General features: G+C 41.9%; 1 protein-coding gene across 2 annotated transcripts in view; it reads right to left on the bottom strand.

Annotated features, from left to right (window-relative positions):
* Positions 1-17,367, bottom strand: part of dym (dymeclin) — a 211,929-nt gene that overhangs the window by 90,102 nt on the left and 104,460 nt on the right. The gene's annotated exons all lie outside the window — the stretch shown is intronic.

Raw genomic sequence — 17,367 nt, 5'->3', positions numbered from 1 at the left:
CTCAAACCAGTGCGCCAGGTACCTACTACCATACCCCGTTCAAAGGCACTTAAATCTTTTGTCTTGCCTTTTCACCCTCTGAATGGCGGACATACATAATCCATGTCTCAATCGTCTCAAGGCTTAAAAATCCTTCATTAGCCTGTCTCCTCCCCTTCATCTACACTGATTGAAGTGGATTCAACAAGTGACATCAATAAGGGATCACAGCTTCACCTGGATACACCTGGTCAGTTTATGTCATGGAAAGAGCAGGTGTTCCTAATGTTTTGAACACAGTGTTTATTGGCAAATGTTATGAACAGATCTCACACACAGACACATTTCAGTCTGAGAAAGATAGCATCACAGAAGAGATCTCACACACAGACACATTTCAGTCTGAGAAAGACAGAGACAGCATCACAGAAGAGATCTCACACACACACATTTCAGCCTGAGAAAGACAGACAGCGTCACAGAAGAGATCTCGCACACAAACACTAGCGTTGTGTCTGATGCCTGATTGATGTCCGATTTACACATACAGGGTCTTCTTCACAAAACAACACATTCCAAATGTGCCGAGGAAATACTGCAATTTCTCAAGAGCTCAAATGGCACCCTATTCCCTATATAGTGCACTACTTTAGACCAGAGCCCCTATGGCACCCTATTCCCTATATATAGTCCACTAGTTTAGACCAGAGCCCTATGGCACCCTATTCCCTATATAGTGCACTACTTTTGACCAGAGCCTAATGGCACCCTATTCCCTATATAGTGCACTACTTTTCTTAGGGATAGGGTGCATATGGGACGCAGGAACAAGCTTCAGTTACTTACATGGATGGATTCTTCATGTGTACATGGATTCTGGAGATAACTCATTCTCTACATGGTTCTATTCAAACACCAATATATTTGTTTCTACCCATTAGCAGTCTCAACAAAATCATTCCAAACAGTGTGTGTGTGTGTGTGTGTGTGTGTGTGTGTGTGTGTGTGTCATTCCTAAGACATTATAACAGAAAAACAACCGGGGAATAAACAGCAGACAAATGAGCCTCACAATACAAGTGAAGCTAAATAGAATAGAACATAATAGAATCAAATAAAGTGTTGTGTGAAATATGTAGAGGACCGTGATGGATTAACGAAGGTAAAAGGACAGACTGCTGGCACTCAGAAGTGTGCAGATTGGCAAGGCAAGGTCGAAACAGACAAGCAAAAATCTGATCTATTTTCTTACTCTTAAGTGTTCCTGAAACCAGATACCAATAACACTTTTTAGAGTTGCTGACAATGTGGGTTGCTGTCTGATACTACAAAGACTGACTGCTAAACCATGCAGCTAAGCCAAGCTCTCAGACTGACTATACATGCAGCTAAGCCAAGCTCTCAGACTGACTATACATGCAGCTAAGACAAGCTCTCAGACTGACTATACATGCAGCTAAGACAAGCTCTCAGACTGACTGCTAAACCATGCAGCTAAACCAAGCTCTCAGACTGACTGCTAAACCATGCAGCTAAACCAAGCTATCAGACTGACTGCTAAACCATGCAGCTAAACCAAGCTATCAGACTGACTATACATGCAGCTAAACCAAGCTATCAGACTGACTATACATGCAGCTAAGCCAAGCTCTCAGACTGACTGCTAAACCATGCAGCTAAGCCAAGCTCTCAGACTGACTATACATGCAGCTAAGCCAAGCTCTCAGACTGACTATACATGCAGCTAAGACAAGCTCTCAGACTGACTAAACCATGCAGCTAAGCCAAGCTCTCAGACTGACTATAAACCATGCAGCTAAACCAAGCTCTCAGACTGACTATACATGCAGCTAAACCAAGCTATCAGACTGACTGCTAAACCATGCAGCTAAACCAAGCTATCAGACTGACTATACATGCAGCTAAACCAAGCTATCAGACTGACTATACATGCAGCTAAACCAAGCTCTCAGACTGACTATACATGCAGCTAAGCCAAGCTCTCAGACTGACTATACATGCAGCTAAGCCAAGCTCTCAGACTGACTATACATGCAGCTAAGCCAAGCTCTCAGACTGACAATACATGCAGCTAAGCCAAGCTCTCAGACTGACTATACATGCAGCTAAACCAAGCTCTCAGACTGACTATACATGCAGCTAAACCAAGCTCTCAGACTGACTATACATGCAGCTAAACCAAGCTCTCAGACTGACTATACATGCAGCTAAACCAAGCTCTCAGACTGACTATACATGCAGCTAAACCAAGCTCTCAGACTGACTATACATGCAGCTAAACCAAGCTCTCAGACTGACTATACATGCAGCTAAACCAAGCTCTCAGACTGACTATACATGCAGCTAAACCAAGCTCTCAGACTGACTATACATGCAGCTAAACCAAGCTCTCAGACTGACTATACATGCAGCTAAACCAATCATTCAGTTTTCTCCAAAACCATCAAATGTATTATTTATTTGGAACCAAAGTTGTCCTTTGATTTACGGGTACACTAGAGTCTCTCTAGTACCCTTAAAGTAAGTATGTAGGTGACATACTTGATTTGAGCTGCTGTCTAGGGGACTCCTGTCAGACACAGACCGGCCTTCATCCCCCAAACCAATACCCATTAGAAGGCTTCAATGACAGCAGCATGTGAATAAGGGTTCAATCATATCCTGTGCTAAATGTTCTATATTGTACACATCTCTATGATCTATCTGGTTGATGTGATGGAATGTTATGTCCGGAGCTTCTAGGAACTGACACCCCACAGGGCTCTGGTCAAAAGTATTATTTAGAAGGGATGTAACGATTCACATCGGTCCCTGGTTCAGATGTTTAAAATAGGAGAGCATCGGTCTGCTGGATCTGTCAGAAATCAATTCAAACATTACAAATCGTAGAAATGACTTTCTTTCTACCTTCAGAAAATACCTCATGCATCCTCTTCTTCAGTGTGGAACTGCATGTCACTGTGGTGACAGTCATTGAACTAAAAGTAATTCCGTATGCCGAACAACCCAAGGCAATATCAGCAGCCTCGTAGCACGCTGACCAACAAGGTAGAGCTATTCCTGATTTTGCACATGTTCAATCCGAGTGTCAAAACTTCCCAAATGGTCTAAACCATTCGATTATGAGACAGGGGTGAAATCCAAAGTTGTGTCATATCTAATTTGTAAACATAAATATTGATATATTACTAGCGCTAACACTTAATTAGAGAACGACCAACAAAGACTTTATAGTCCAGATGCCAATACCAATTTTTCGGGGTCAAGAAGGCAATGGGCAATATTCAATATCATTCAATTAGAAAATGTTGATGACATTTCCCAGAGACAGCCATGCATTCATTAATGCTTCAATTTTCAAATGTTTTTCACCAATCTAACTACATAACATAATGGTAATAATTGTATTTGAATGGGAAATCTCTTGATAACCTGGGTAAATGAAGACAGCATAGACCTACTTACAATACAGGTGAATGCATATTAAACAGCATTGAGTTATTGAGCTTGTTTTGGCTGATCAGTGGAGTCTATGGTGCTACAGATGACAATCTGTTTGTCTTCCATTTGGGACTTATATTAGCCTACTGATCAACAACATTTGCATAGAGGCATCAGTCCAGAATGTCACACCTGTAAGGAAGGTCACCATATAGGCACTGATGTTAGTTTGAGAATATAAAAGAACATCTATTCAATGCAAATGGGTCCAACGGCATGATGTATTGTTTAGTAACTTCCGTGATCGGGAAAACATATATATATTTTTTTAGCTGTCAGGACGCATTTCCAAAACAACTCATCTGCCAGGATGAAATTCAAATCAACTCAACTGGCGTTTCGTCTTTCTGTCTGGAAATGAGCGGGTTGTAACTTGATCGACTGCTCCAATAGGATAGAGCAAGGCTTTATCTCCGCTCGCTATCAGATTACCTCACATCTCTCTCCATTTCTCATATCACTTGCTGCGGGTTACTACTGCTACTACGATAACTAGTTATGTCGATGACACTATCTACCAACACATAAATGTGTATAATATCTAACAAGGAGAGCGAGGGTAGGAAAACGTATGAAACGACGATGAACGTTTTGGTCTGAATGACTCAAATCTGCCCATAGTTGGAGAAGTAGAAAGCTCACGCGCACTGATCTACAGCTTTCTTGGTCCATAAACATGAAGGAAGATTGTTAGGTCGCTAAACCTATTGCCAACCTTTATTTAGGTATTTTAAAACAATTCCCTTGTTCTCTATTACAACAATCATCTAATCCGACTATCAACATTACATGTATGAATATGATTGCGGCTGGTCAGATCAGCAAAGCAGTAAATAGATAACGTTACACAAAGTTAGATGTTGAAAATGATAACCAGCTAACGTTAGCTAGCTACTAGCTCCCATCTGATATCTTAGCACCATGTATATCTAGCCAGCTAGTGAGCATAGTAGCTAATATACCAGCTAGTGAGCATAGTAGCTAATATACCAGCTAGTGAGCATAGTAGCTAATATACCAGCTAGTGAGCATAGTAGCTAATATACCAGCTAGTGAGCATAGTAGCTAATATACCAGCTAGTGAGCATAGTAGCTAATATAGCTAGCTTGCTAACACCACAGATGATAGGGTTATTTATTGTAATCTTCGCTAACAGGTCACATAGTTATCTGCTTAGCTATTTAGCTAATAGGTCGGGATGATACCAGTATCGTGGCAAGGAAACAAAACACGAAGTGGAATTAACTTCTTTAGGAAAACAGCCCTAATGTTGGAAACAAACATTATGTTGTCATCCAGAGTTACATGTCATTATTTTCCAAGCTACAACACACAATATTTTACCCACAGCTGGTTTTTAAAGGACCAATGAGTTTGGTCAGCTTCGTGATTTCATGTTTGTCATAGAACAAATATTGTGATACTGGTATCGTCCCTGCCCTACTAGCTAGCGATCATTACTGTGTCATTTATAAGAAAATCAGTCCAGCTACGGCCATTACTGTGTCATTTATAAGAAAATCAGTCCAGCTACGGCCATTACTGTGTCATTTATAAGAAAATCAGTCCAGCTACGGCCATCACTGTGTCATTTATAAGAAAATCAGTCCAGCTACGGTCATTACTGTGTCATTTATAAGAAAATCAGTCCAGCTACGGCCATTACTGTGTCATTTATAAGAAAATCAGTCCAGCTACGGTCATTACTGTGTCATTTATAAGAAAAGCAGTTCAGCTACGGCCATCACTGTGTCATTTATAAGAAAATCAGTCCAGCTACGGCCATCACTGTGTCATTTATAAGAAAATCAGTCCAGCTACGGCCATCACTGTGTCATTTATAAGAAAATCAGTCCAGCTACGGTCATTACTGTGTCCTTTATAAGAAAATCAGTCCAGCTACGGCCATTACTGTGTCATTTATAAGAAAATCAGTCCAGCTACGGCCATTACTGTGTCATTTATAAGAAAATCAGTCCAGCTACGGCCATTACTGCGTCATTTATAAGAAAATCAGTTCAGCTACGGTCATTACTGTGTCATTTATAAGAAAATCAGTCCAGCTACGGCCATTACTGTGTCATTTATAAGAAAATCAGTCCAGCTACGGCCATTACTGTGTCATTTATAAGAAAATCAGTCCAGCTACGGCCATTACTGTGTCATTTATAAGAAAATCAGTCCAGCTACGGTCATTACTGTGTCATTTATAAGAAAATCAGTCCAGCTACGGTCATTACTGTGTCATTTATAAGAAAATCAGTCCAGCTACGGCCATTACTGTGTCATTTATAAGAAAATCAGTTCAGCTTCGGCCATTACTGTGTCATTTATAAGAAAATCAGTCCAGCTACGGTCATTGCTGTGTCATTTAGGGTTGCAAAGGGTCCGAAACTTTCCGGTAAATTGCTTAAATTCATCAAAAAAGTTTGCTTATAACAGTGAACCTTTTTTGTGGGATACACAAGGCAATTCTAGGACTTTTGGAATATCTTGGTAAAACTATCTACAATTCAATGGAATTGTAACCCTCTGCATGCGCAGTGCATTCTTCCATCACATGCGCAGTGCACTCTTCCATCACATGCGCAGTGCACTCTTCCATCACATGCGCAGTGCACTCTTCCATCACATGCGCAGTGCACTCTTCCATCACATGCGCAGTGCACTCTTCCATCACATGCACAGTGCACGCTTCCATCCCATGCGCAGTGCACTCTTCCATCACATGCACAGTGCATTCTTCCATCACATGCGCAGTGCACTCTTCCATCACATGCACAGTGCACTCTTCCATCACATGCACAGTGCATTCTTCCATCACATGCGCAGTGCACTCTTCCATCACATGCGCAGTGCACTCTTCCATCACATGCGCAGTGCACTCTTCCATCACATGCGCAGTGCACTCTTCCATCACATGCACAGTGCACTCTTCCATCACATGCGCAGTGCATTCTTCCATCACATGCGCAGTGCATTCTTCCATCACATGCGCAGTGCACTCTTCCATCACATGCACAGTGCATTCTTCCATCACACGCACAGTGCATTCTTCCATCACATGCACAGTGCATTCTTCCATCACATGTACAGCTGATTCTCAAGATCTTGCACACTAATGAGATGCTATTGAGCCCACACTACTACACTGTCTGAGCCAAGGACCACACGCTTTCTGGTAAGTTTTGTTTACAATGCTGGGTGGGGTGAATATATTTTATATGACATACATAATTTTTTGTTAACTAGTAAAGAGTAGCCAACAGCAAAGTGTGTTTAAATCATTTCTAACTTGTTAACAATTTCTGTTAGTTAGTTTTTGCTACCATGTGGGTTTTAGCTTGCTTGAGCCATGGGAAGTTCCCCAAAATGTGCAACCTTAGTCATTTATAAGAAAACCAGTGTAGCAACAATCATTACTGTAATGTTATTTATAAGCAGCCAGTTTCAACTGGTACACTATCGGCGCACAGCCACCATTTAATCAAACAACAATGTTTTCTGGCTACATTCCTGTAACCGCTGTCTTTGAACTGTACCTCAACAGACTGTGCTCAGCCTGGACCACAAAACAGATATCATCACATCAATTCAGCCCAGGCTCCTCATGCTGTCCACCGTATGCCCCATACACATGACAAATACAGTGTCCCAAATGGCACCTTATTTACAATACAGTGCACGAGTTCCCCCTATGGGCCCTGGTAAAAAAATAGAGCACTACTTCCCCTCTATGGGCCCTGGTCAAAAGTAGTGCACTACTTCCCCCCTATGGGCCCTGGTCAAAAGTAGTGCACTACTTCCCCCCTATGGGCCCTGGTCAAAAGTAGTGCACTACTTCCCCCCTATGGGCCCTGGTCAAAAGTAGAGCACTATGCCTGCCCCCCCCCCCAGGAACAGCAGATGGTTTCTGAAGCAATAATAACACACAGAGTGGAGTAAACCGCCGTGTGGGAACACATAGCTCAACACAGGCAGGAGCAAGGTACAGTAGGAACACACACACACACACACACTGGCTAGATGATACACCCCTCAACATTCAATGAGTCCTACACTATACGCGTGCACACACCCTCACTTTATTAACAATATTACTTTAAAATGGTGTAAGCAATTTTGTTGCTGGAATTTGACCGAGGTTAGAAGATGGTGAAATGGGTGACAGTTGGTTTAATATATGAAGAAAATAGTCAAATAGGTTCATAAAATGTACTGTAGTGTACAGCAACTAACGAGACAAAAGCTGCTGCTGATTATCGTGTTAGATGAACGTTCCCTCTCCTCAACACTAACTCATTAAGTCTGCCTGGTGAGAACAGTCTGGAACAGAAGTGGAGTAGATTGGAATTCCTTCCTGTTATTAGGCAGCAGCTGACCTGACTAATCCTCTTAGGACCCACCATGGTTCAAATCAAATCGAACAAAATGGAGTCTAACATCACTCGACAGGGACAATGACGACCAACATTTCTGTAAATGTGCCAGATTCAGCCAACCTGCTAAATTAACTGGATTCCTTTACCATATGGTGACACACTTTCTGTTTGGGTTGGATTTCTGGGCATTTTCATTCAGCCTTTAACAACATGGGTACGCGTGTTTCCAAACATAGACATACCCTGGGTGGGTACTATGACTGAGATCTGAGCACACTCTGATGCTCTGTGCTCTTTGAAACCCAATACAATGAAGGGGGGGAAAAAAACATCCTTTGTTATGTGCTCTCTGCGTGTCTGTTTATAAAAGTGATGGAACGGAGGGGCACATTTTGTTACTAATTGACCGACAGGACAGAGCCAAGCCGGGCGCTAGCTGCCATAGGCTATTGTTTTGGCATCATTGGCATGGCAGCCTGTTCCATTGGTCATGTTTAGTCTAGACAGTGCCTGGAAGCTGTGTCAGGTTGACCTACTGAAAATGGACGTGCGAGCGTGGCACACACACACACACACACACGCACGCACGCACGCACGCACGCACGCACGCACGCACGCACGCACGCACGCACGCACGCACGTACGTACAGGCGCCGACACACACACAAGGGCGTACAGTCAAACGCAAACATACACACACAGTCACACGCACGTACAGGTGCACGTGCGCACACCCCCACCCACACATTCATCAGCAGACTCCGATACAACAAGACCAAATGAGAATCTCCCAAACTGTTGCACAAAGAAACTAGCCAGATAAATGCAGTACTCAGAGACGTACACCTGTGCCACATGTCAGCACCATTCATCCAATGCAGGTCACCAAGGCCGTTTATCATTGGCTTTATGCGGTATGATTGAGCTACTGAAAGGTGTATTGAGATATGATTACCAGTGCTGGCAAAGAGGCCTGGGTCCGGGTCTGTCTGTAGGGTAACTTGGACTCTATGGGGTCTTTTGTAGACATGCTATTACTGAGACTGAGTGAGAGGCACACCTGGTGATCCCCACTAGCACAAAGACTCTCTGCCATACTGACTGACTGCAACCCTTCGGCCTAGTCTATAGCTCTGACAGACATGGAATTGTTTTCTTTTTTTCAAGGGGTGGATCAGCTTTAATATTGCGGATAGATTGTTGCTTCCATCAATGTAATTGTCTGCATCATTTCCAATCCCCCATATATTTTTTGGGTAAAAATACAGTTAGGTTGGAGTCTCGTTTTTCAACCACTCCACAAATTTCTTGTTAACAATCTATAGTTTTGGCAAGTCGGTTAGGACATCTACTTTGTGCATGACAAGTAATTTTTCCAACAATTGCTTACAGACAGATTATTTCACTTATAATTCACTTTATCACAATTCCAGTGTGTCAGAAGTTTACATACACTAAGTTGACTGTGCCTTTAAACAGCTTGGAAAATTCCAGAAAATGATGTCATGGCTTTAGAAGCTTCAGATAGGCTAATTGACATTTCAGTCAATTGGAGGTGTACCTGTGGATGTATTTCAAGGCCTACCTTCAAACTCAGTGTCTCTTTGCTTGGAATTATGGGAAAATCAAAAGAAATCAGCCAAGACCTCAGAAATTAAATTGTAGACCTCCACAAGTCTGGTTCATCCATGGGTGAAATTTCCAAACGCCTGAAGGTACCACGCTCATCTGTACAAACAATAGTACGCCAGTATAAACACCATGGGACCATGCAGCCGTCATACCGCTCAGGAAGGAGACGCGTTCTGTCTCCTAGAGATGAACGTACTTTGGTGCGAAAAGTGCAAATGAATCCCAGAACACAAGCAAAAGGACCTTGTGAAGATGCTGGAGGAAACGGGTACAAAAGTATCTATATCCACATTAAAACGAGTCCTATATCAACATAACCTGAAAGGCCGCTCAACAAGGAAGAAGCCACTGCTCCAAAACCGCCTTAAAAAAGACAGACTACGGTTTGCAACTACACATGGGGACAAAGATCGTACTTTTTGGAGAAATGTTCTTTGGTCTGATGAAACAAAAATAGAACTGTTTGGCCATAATGCCCATCGTTATGTTTGGAGGAAAAAGGGGGAGGCTTGCAAGCCGAAGAACACCATCCCAACCGTGAAGCACGAGGGTGGCAGCAGCATGTTGTGGGGGTGCTTTGCTGCAGGAGGGAGGTGCACTTCACTAAATAGATAGCTTCATGAGGAGGGAAATGTTGTGGATATATTGAAGCAACATCTCAAGACATCAGTCAGGAAGTTAAAGCTTGGTCGCAAATGGGTCTTCCAAATGGACAATGACCCCAAGCATACTTCCAAAGTTGTGGCAAAATGGCTTAAGGACAACAAAGTCAAGGTATTAGAGTGGCCATTACAAAGCCCTGACCTCAAGCCTATAGAAAATTTGTGGGCAGAACTGAAAAAGTGTGTGCGAGCAAGGAGGCCTACAAACCTGAGTGAGCTCTGTCAGGAAGAATGGGCCAAAATTCACCCAACTTCTTGTGGGAAGCTTGTGGAAGGCTACCTGAAACATTTGACCCAAGTTAAACAATTTAAAGGCAATGCTACCAAATACTAATTGAGTGTATGTAAACTTCTGTGATGAAAGAAATAAAAGCTGAAATAAATTATTCTCTCTATTATTATTCTGACATCTCATATTCTTAAAATAAAGTGGTGATCCTAACTGACCTAAAACAGGAAATTTTTACTAGGATTAAATGTCAGGAATTGTGAAACTGAGTTTAAATGTATTTGGCTAAGGTGTATGTAAACTTCCGACTTCAACTGTATGTGTATATGGGTATGTGTGTGTGTATAAATATATATATATATATATATATATATATATATATATATATATATATATATATATATATATATATACACATATACATATATACACATATATATACACACACACACACACACACACCCATATACACATACAGTTGAAATTTCACAAAATTTCTTAACCTATATACATTTTACAAACCCTGTATGTTTTACATTTATTATCTTGTTATTAGTCCCACCCTTCAGCTCCATTCAACCCCTCCCATCTCTCTCTTAACACCATCCATTTTGGATTTCTATTTTTCAACTGTGCTGTGATGCTTCACAAAAGTACTGAACCTTGCTATTCTCATAGCTTCTACAGATTGTAAATTAAAGATAAACATTTTTGCTAAAATTATTATTATATTATTGATCGATTGACTATGACTTTTCAAATCACCCAGTATTGCTATCTGCAGCGTTAGTTCTAAGTAAACGTTGTAATTCTTCAGCCATTCCTGGACCTGTGACCAAGAACGAGCTACATATGGACAGTACCAAAACAAATGATCTAATGACTCTGCCTCCTCGCAGCAAAATCTGCAGAGCTGGGAAGATTGTATATACAACATTCTACTGGTTGCAAGAACTTCGTATAATAATTTAAATAAAAAAATGTGAAGTTTTGAATCCGGCGTTGTTTTGCATATCAATTCATAAACCATGTGCCATGGAATCGGTTCATCATGGCTTTGCATGATATAACATATGCTTTGTAGAAAGTATTGCATTAGGGAAAGAGTGCCATTTTGGATGAAACCCGGGAGTCCAGTCCCCTATGCAGGCCTTATCCCATCATTAGAGCTCTGCCACCCGACCCGGGAGTCCAGTCCCCTATGCAGGCCTTATCCAGGCATTAGAGCTCTGCCACCCGACCCGGGAGTCCAGTCCCCTATGCAGGCCTTATCCCAGCATTAGAACTCTGCCACCCGACCCGGGAGTCCACTCCCCTATGCAGGCCTTACCCAGCGTTAGAGCTCTGCCACCCGACCCGGGAGTCCAGTCCCCTATGCAGGCCTTATCCCAGCATTAGAGCTCTGCCACCCGACCCGGGAGTCCAGTCCCCTATGCAGGCCTTATCCCAGCATTAGAACTCTGCTGTCCGACCCAGGAGTCCAGTCCCCTATGCAGGCCTTATCCCAGCATTAGAGCTCTGCCACCCGACCCAGGAGTCCAGTCCCCTATGCAGGCCTTATCTCAGCATTAGAACTCTGCTGTCCGACCCGAGGCCAACGGGCCCTGACATTATACATTGTGTTAGGGCCGGGTAGGGCCATTTTTTCATCAATAGCTAGGATACAGGCAGAGCGCAGGTATCACAAAATTGATCTGCGCGCAGGGAGCGAGTGACAGACAGAGGGGAGCAGTTAACGGATTTACTAACAGAGGAAGTTATTTCTGATTTCAGGCTGGGCTGGGCCGGGCCTTAAAATTGGCAGAAGCAATCGGGCCTTGGTATGGTAGGGCCTGAACGTTGTGGGCATGGGTAGGGCTCAGGCTTAAAATTCTCGCCTGTGCAGGGCTGTGCCAAGCAAACAGTCTGTGCGTATGCAGCAGTCAGAACGGAATGAAAAATCATAGAAACATGAAAGAAAGAAAGAAAGAAAGAAGCAGGGGAAAGGCAGCAAATTGGTAGGAATAGAGTCTGGTTTAACCTGGAAGCATAGGACTAGACTCTAGCTTAACCTGGAAGCATAGGACTAGAGTCTGGTTTAACCTGGAAGCATAGGACTAGACTCTAGCTTAACCTGGAAGCATAGGACTAGAGTCTAGTTTAACCTGGAAGCATAGGACTAGAGTCTGGTTTAACCTGGAAGCATAGGACTAGACTCTGGCTTAACCTGGAATCATAGGACTAGAGTCTGGTTTAACCTGGAAGCATAGGACTAGACTCTAGCTTAACCTGGAAGCATAGGACTAGAGTCTGGTTTAAGCTGGAAGCATAGGACTAGACTCTAGCTTAACCTGGAAGCATAGGACTAGACTCTAGCTTAACCTGGAAGCATAGGACTAGACTCTAGCTTAACCTGGAAGCATAGGACTAGACTCTAGCTTAACCTGGAAGCATAGGACTAGACTCTAGCTTAACCTGGAAGCATAGGACTAGACTCTAGCTTAACCTGGAAGCATAGGACTAGAGTCTGGTTTAACCTGGAAGCATAGGACTAGACTCTAGCTTAACCTGGAATCATAGGACTAGAGTCTAGCTTAACCTGGAAGCATAGGACTAGAGTCTGGTTTAACCCGGAAGCATATGTCTAGAGTCTGGCTTAACCTGAAAGCATAAGCCTAGAGTCTGGCTTAACCTCTCTGGTATCATTGGGACGCTAGCGTCCCACCTCGACAACAGCCAGTGAAATTGCAGGGCGCCAAATTCAAACAACAGAAATCCAATAATTAAAATTCCTCAAACATACAAGTATTATACACCACTTTAAAGATAAACTTCTTGTCAATCCAACCACGGTGTCCGATTTCAAAAAGGCTTTACAGCGAAAGCACACCATGCGATTATGTTAGGCCAGCGCCTAGCCACAAAACACCATACAGACATTTTCCAGCCAAGGAGAGGACTCACAAAAGTCAGAAATACCGATTAAATTAATAACTTACCTTTGATGATCTTCATCTGGTGGCACTCCCAGGACTCCATGTTACACTAAATGTTCGTTTTGGTCGATAATGTCCCTCTTTATGTCCAAAAACCTCAGTTTTGTTGGTGTGTTTAGTTCAGTAATCCGAAAGGCACAAAGCGCGCTCTCAACATCCAGACGAAAAGTCAAAAAATTATAATAAAATTCGTAGAAACATGTCAAACGATGTTTAAAATCAATCCTCAGGTTGTTTCTGTCATAAATAATCAATAATATTTCAACCGGACAAAAGCTTCGTCAATAGAAAAGGAGAAACAAGAAAGGTGCGCTCCCGATTGCGCTCTGGACTCATGCCTGGAAATTTCCACTGTCCACTCATTTAAAGTGCTGTATCTCCCTCATTTTTCAGAGTAAAAGCCTGAAACAATGCCTAAAGACTGGCCACATGTAGAATAAGCCATAGAGATCGTGAACTGGGTCCTAAGTCTTTGTATGGTGGATAGGCTTTCAATGGAAAAACAGCCTTTCAAAATAATAGTACTTCCTGGATGGATTTTCCATATCAGTTCTGTTATACTCACAGACATTATTTTAACAGTTTTGGAAACTTTAGAGTGTTTTCTATCCAAATCTAACAATTATATGCATATCCTAGCCTCTGGGCCTGAGTAGCAGGCAGTTTAATTTGGGCACACTTTTCATCCAAAATTCCGAATGCTGCCCCCTACTCTAGTGACGTTAACCTTGAAGCATAGGACTAGTCAGGTTTAACCTGGATGCATAGAACTAGAGTCTGGTTTAACCTGGAAGCATAGGACTAGTCTCGTTTAACCTGGATGCATAGGACTAGTCTGGTTTAACATTTACATTTACATTTTAGTCATTTAGCAGACTTTAGCGACTTACAGTAGTGAATGCATACATTTCATACATTTTTTTTTTTTTGTACTGGCCCCCCATGGGAATCGAACCCACAACCCTGGCGTTGCACACACCATGCTCTACCACTGAGCCACAGGGAAGACCTGACCTGTAGCATAACACTGTAGCTTAACCTGGAAGCATAACACTGTAGCTTAACCTGGAAGCATAACACTGTAGCTTAAGCTGGAAGCATAGAGAATGAATAAGCAAGTGCAAAAGCTCCTCCCTTCGTGCGTTGCCTGCAGTGACCAGCCAGTGTTTGAGGCTACTGCACCTGGAGCGAGAGAAATACACTACGGTTCAAATGTTTGGGGTCACTTAGAAATGTCCATGTTTTTGAAAGAAAAGCTAATTTTTAGTCCATTAAAATAACATCAAATGGATCAGAAATACAGTGTAGACATAGTTAATGTTGTAAATGACTATTGTAGCTGGAAACGGATGATTTTTAATGGAATATCTACAGAGGCGTACAGAGGTCCATTATCAGCAACCATCACTCCTGTGTTCCAATGGCACATTGTGTTAGCTAATCCAAGTTTATCATTTTAAAAGGCTAATTGATCATTATAAAACCCTTTTGCAATTATGTTAACACAGCTGAAAACTGTTTTTCTGATTAAAGAAGCAATAAAACTGGCCATCTTTAGACTAGTTGAGTATCTGGAGCACCAGCATTTGTGGGTTAGATTACAGGCTCAAAATGGCCAGAAACAAAGAACTTTCTTTTGAAACTCCTCAGTCTATTCTTGTTCTGAGAAATGAAGGCTATTCCATGCGAGAAATTGCCAAGAAACTGAAGATCTCATTCAACACTGTGTACTACTCCCTTCACAGAACAGCGCAAACTGGCTCTAACTAGAATAGAAAGAGGATTGGGAGGCCCCGGTGCACAACTGAGCAAGAGGACACGTACATTAGAGTGTCTAGTTTGAGAAACAGACGCCTCACAAGTCCTCAACTGGCAGCTTCATTAAATAGTACCTGCAAAACAACAGTCTCAACGTCAACAGTGAAGAGGCGACTCCGGGATGCTGGCCTTCTAGGCAGAATTGCAAAGAAAAAGCCATATCTCAGACTGGCCAATAAAAATAAAATATTAACATGGGCAAAATAACACAGACACTGGACAGAGGAAGATTGGAAAAAAGTGTTATGGACAGACTAATCTAAGTTTGAGGTGTTCGGATCACAAAGAAGAACATTCGTACAACGCCATGCCATACCCTGTGGACGGCGCTTAATTGGAGCCAATTTCCTCCAACAACAGGACAATGACCCAAAGCACAGCTCCAAACTATGCAATAATTATTTAGGGAAGAAGTAGTCAGCTGGTATTCTGTCTATAATGGAGTGGACAGCACAGTCACCGGATCTCAACCCTATTGAGCTGTTGTGGGAGCAGCTTGACCAGTATGGTACATAAGAAGTGTCCATCAAGCCAATCCAACTTGTGGGAGGTGCTTCAGGAAGCATGGGGTGAAATCTCTTCAGATTACCTCAACAAATTGACGACTAGAATGCCAAAGGTCTGCAAGGCTGTAATTGCTGCAAATGGAGGATTCTTTGATGAAAACTAAGTTTGAAGGACAATTATTATTTCAATTAAAAATCATTATATATAACCTTGTCAACGTCTTTACTATATTTCTTATTCATTTTGCAACTCATTTCATGTATGTTTTCATGGAAAACAAGGACATTTCTAAGTGACACCAAACTTTTGAACGGTATTATGCATATTGATATTGTACAGAACAGTATCTTTGTACAGAACAGTATCTCCTCATGTGGAGGCTGTCGCACCTGAAAGACAAGGGCAACAGAGGAGAGGGGAAAAAAGGAAAAAAAATATATATTTAGTCTGTTTTTTTGTGTGTTTTTTGTGTGTTTTTCTGGAAAAGAGCTTAGAATATGTTGTTAAAAAGGATGCAGCAAATTTGGGTTTTTAATTTGTAATATTACAGCCACAGTGACTGAGGTAGTCAAATGCATATTATAATAAACTGTTATATACAGTTGAAGTCAGAAGTTTACATACTTCTTAGCCAAATACATTTAAACTCAGTTTTTCACAATTCCTGACATTTAATCCCAATAAAAATTCCCTGTCTGAGGTCAGTTAAGATAACCACTTTACTTTAAGAATGTGAAACGTCAGAATAATAGTATCGAGAATGATTTATTTCAGCTTTTATTTCTTTCATCACATTCCCAGTGGGTCAGAAGTTTACTTTGACACAGTGAATTATAAATGAAATAATCTGTCTGTAAACAATTGTTGGAAAAATTACTTGTGTCATGCACAAAGTAGATGTCCTAACCGACTTGCCAAAACTATAGATTGTTAACAAGAAATTTGTGGAGTGGTTGAAAAACAGATTTTAATGACTCCAACCTAAGTGTATGTAAACTTCCGACTTCAACTGCATGTGATTGACCCAACTAAACTAGGCTCAGCAGACAGAAAATCCACTCCTTCTCTGTCGCACTAACATTGACATTAGCCTTGAGCATGCAGTAAAATCATTGGTATAGATGGGTGCATCAATGCTTTGCCCATGGATTGGAGTTGTAGACAGACTTAACATGCTCTTAGAATTTCCACAATAAGGTTATAATATTTGTTTGGGAAAACTACAGTGTAGCGTGATGATGAAAGGAGGCTTGGTGGTTGTTTGCAAAGCGCCTGAGATGCAGATATGAAGACAGTGTGAGGTATTATACAATGACAATAACATGCGTGTCTCCTTTCATCACAAGCGCCACACGTTCCTCTTACCAACTGACCCACAGGCAAATCTATCTGCGAGCTATTGACACATTCATGTCACTGCCCTTCTGGGAAGTAATAGAGAGATGAAGAAGGGAGTGTTCACTAACGTAGTGGAAAGCCCTTTCACCCTCTGCTGCCTCTGAATACATGGACCTAAAAAGTGATTTTTCTTTTAAGTGTCAATTAATAACAAAAAATCCTTGACAGAAAATGTGCAAATCTGACATTTGGAAATTCCCCTGAGAGCAAAATCCTGAATGTACTACATTACCTTCCCCACCCACCACCATGTCCCTAAACA

The sequence above is a fragment of the Salmo salar genome, chromosome ssa13, assembly GCF_905237065.1.
Source record: "Salmo salar chromosome ssa13, Ssal_v3.1, whole genome shotgun sequence".
Taxonomy (NCBI): domain Eukaryota; kingdom Metazoa; phylum Chordata; class Actinopteri; order Salmoniformes; family Salmonidae; genus Salmo; species Salmo salar.
The sequence above is the reverse complement of the archived record's forward strand: the minus strand, read 5'-3'. Positions and strand labels throughout refer to the sequence as shown.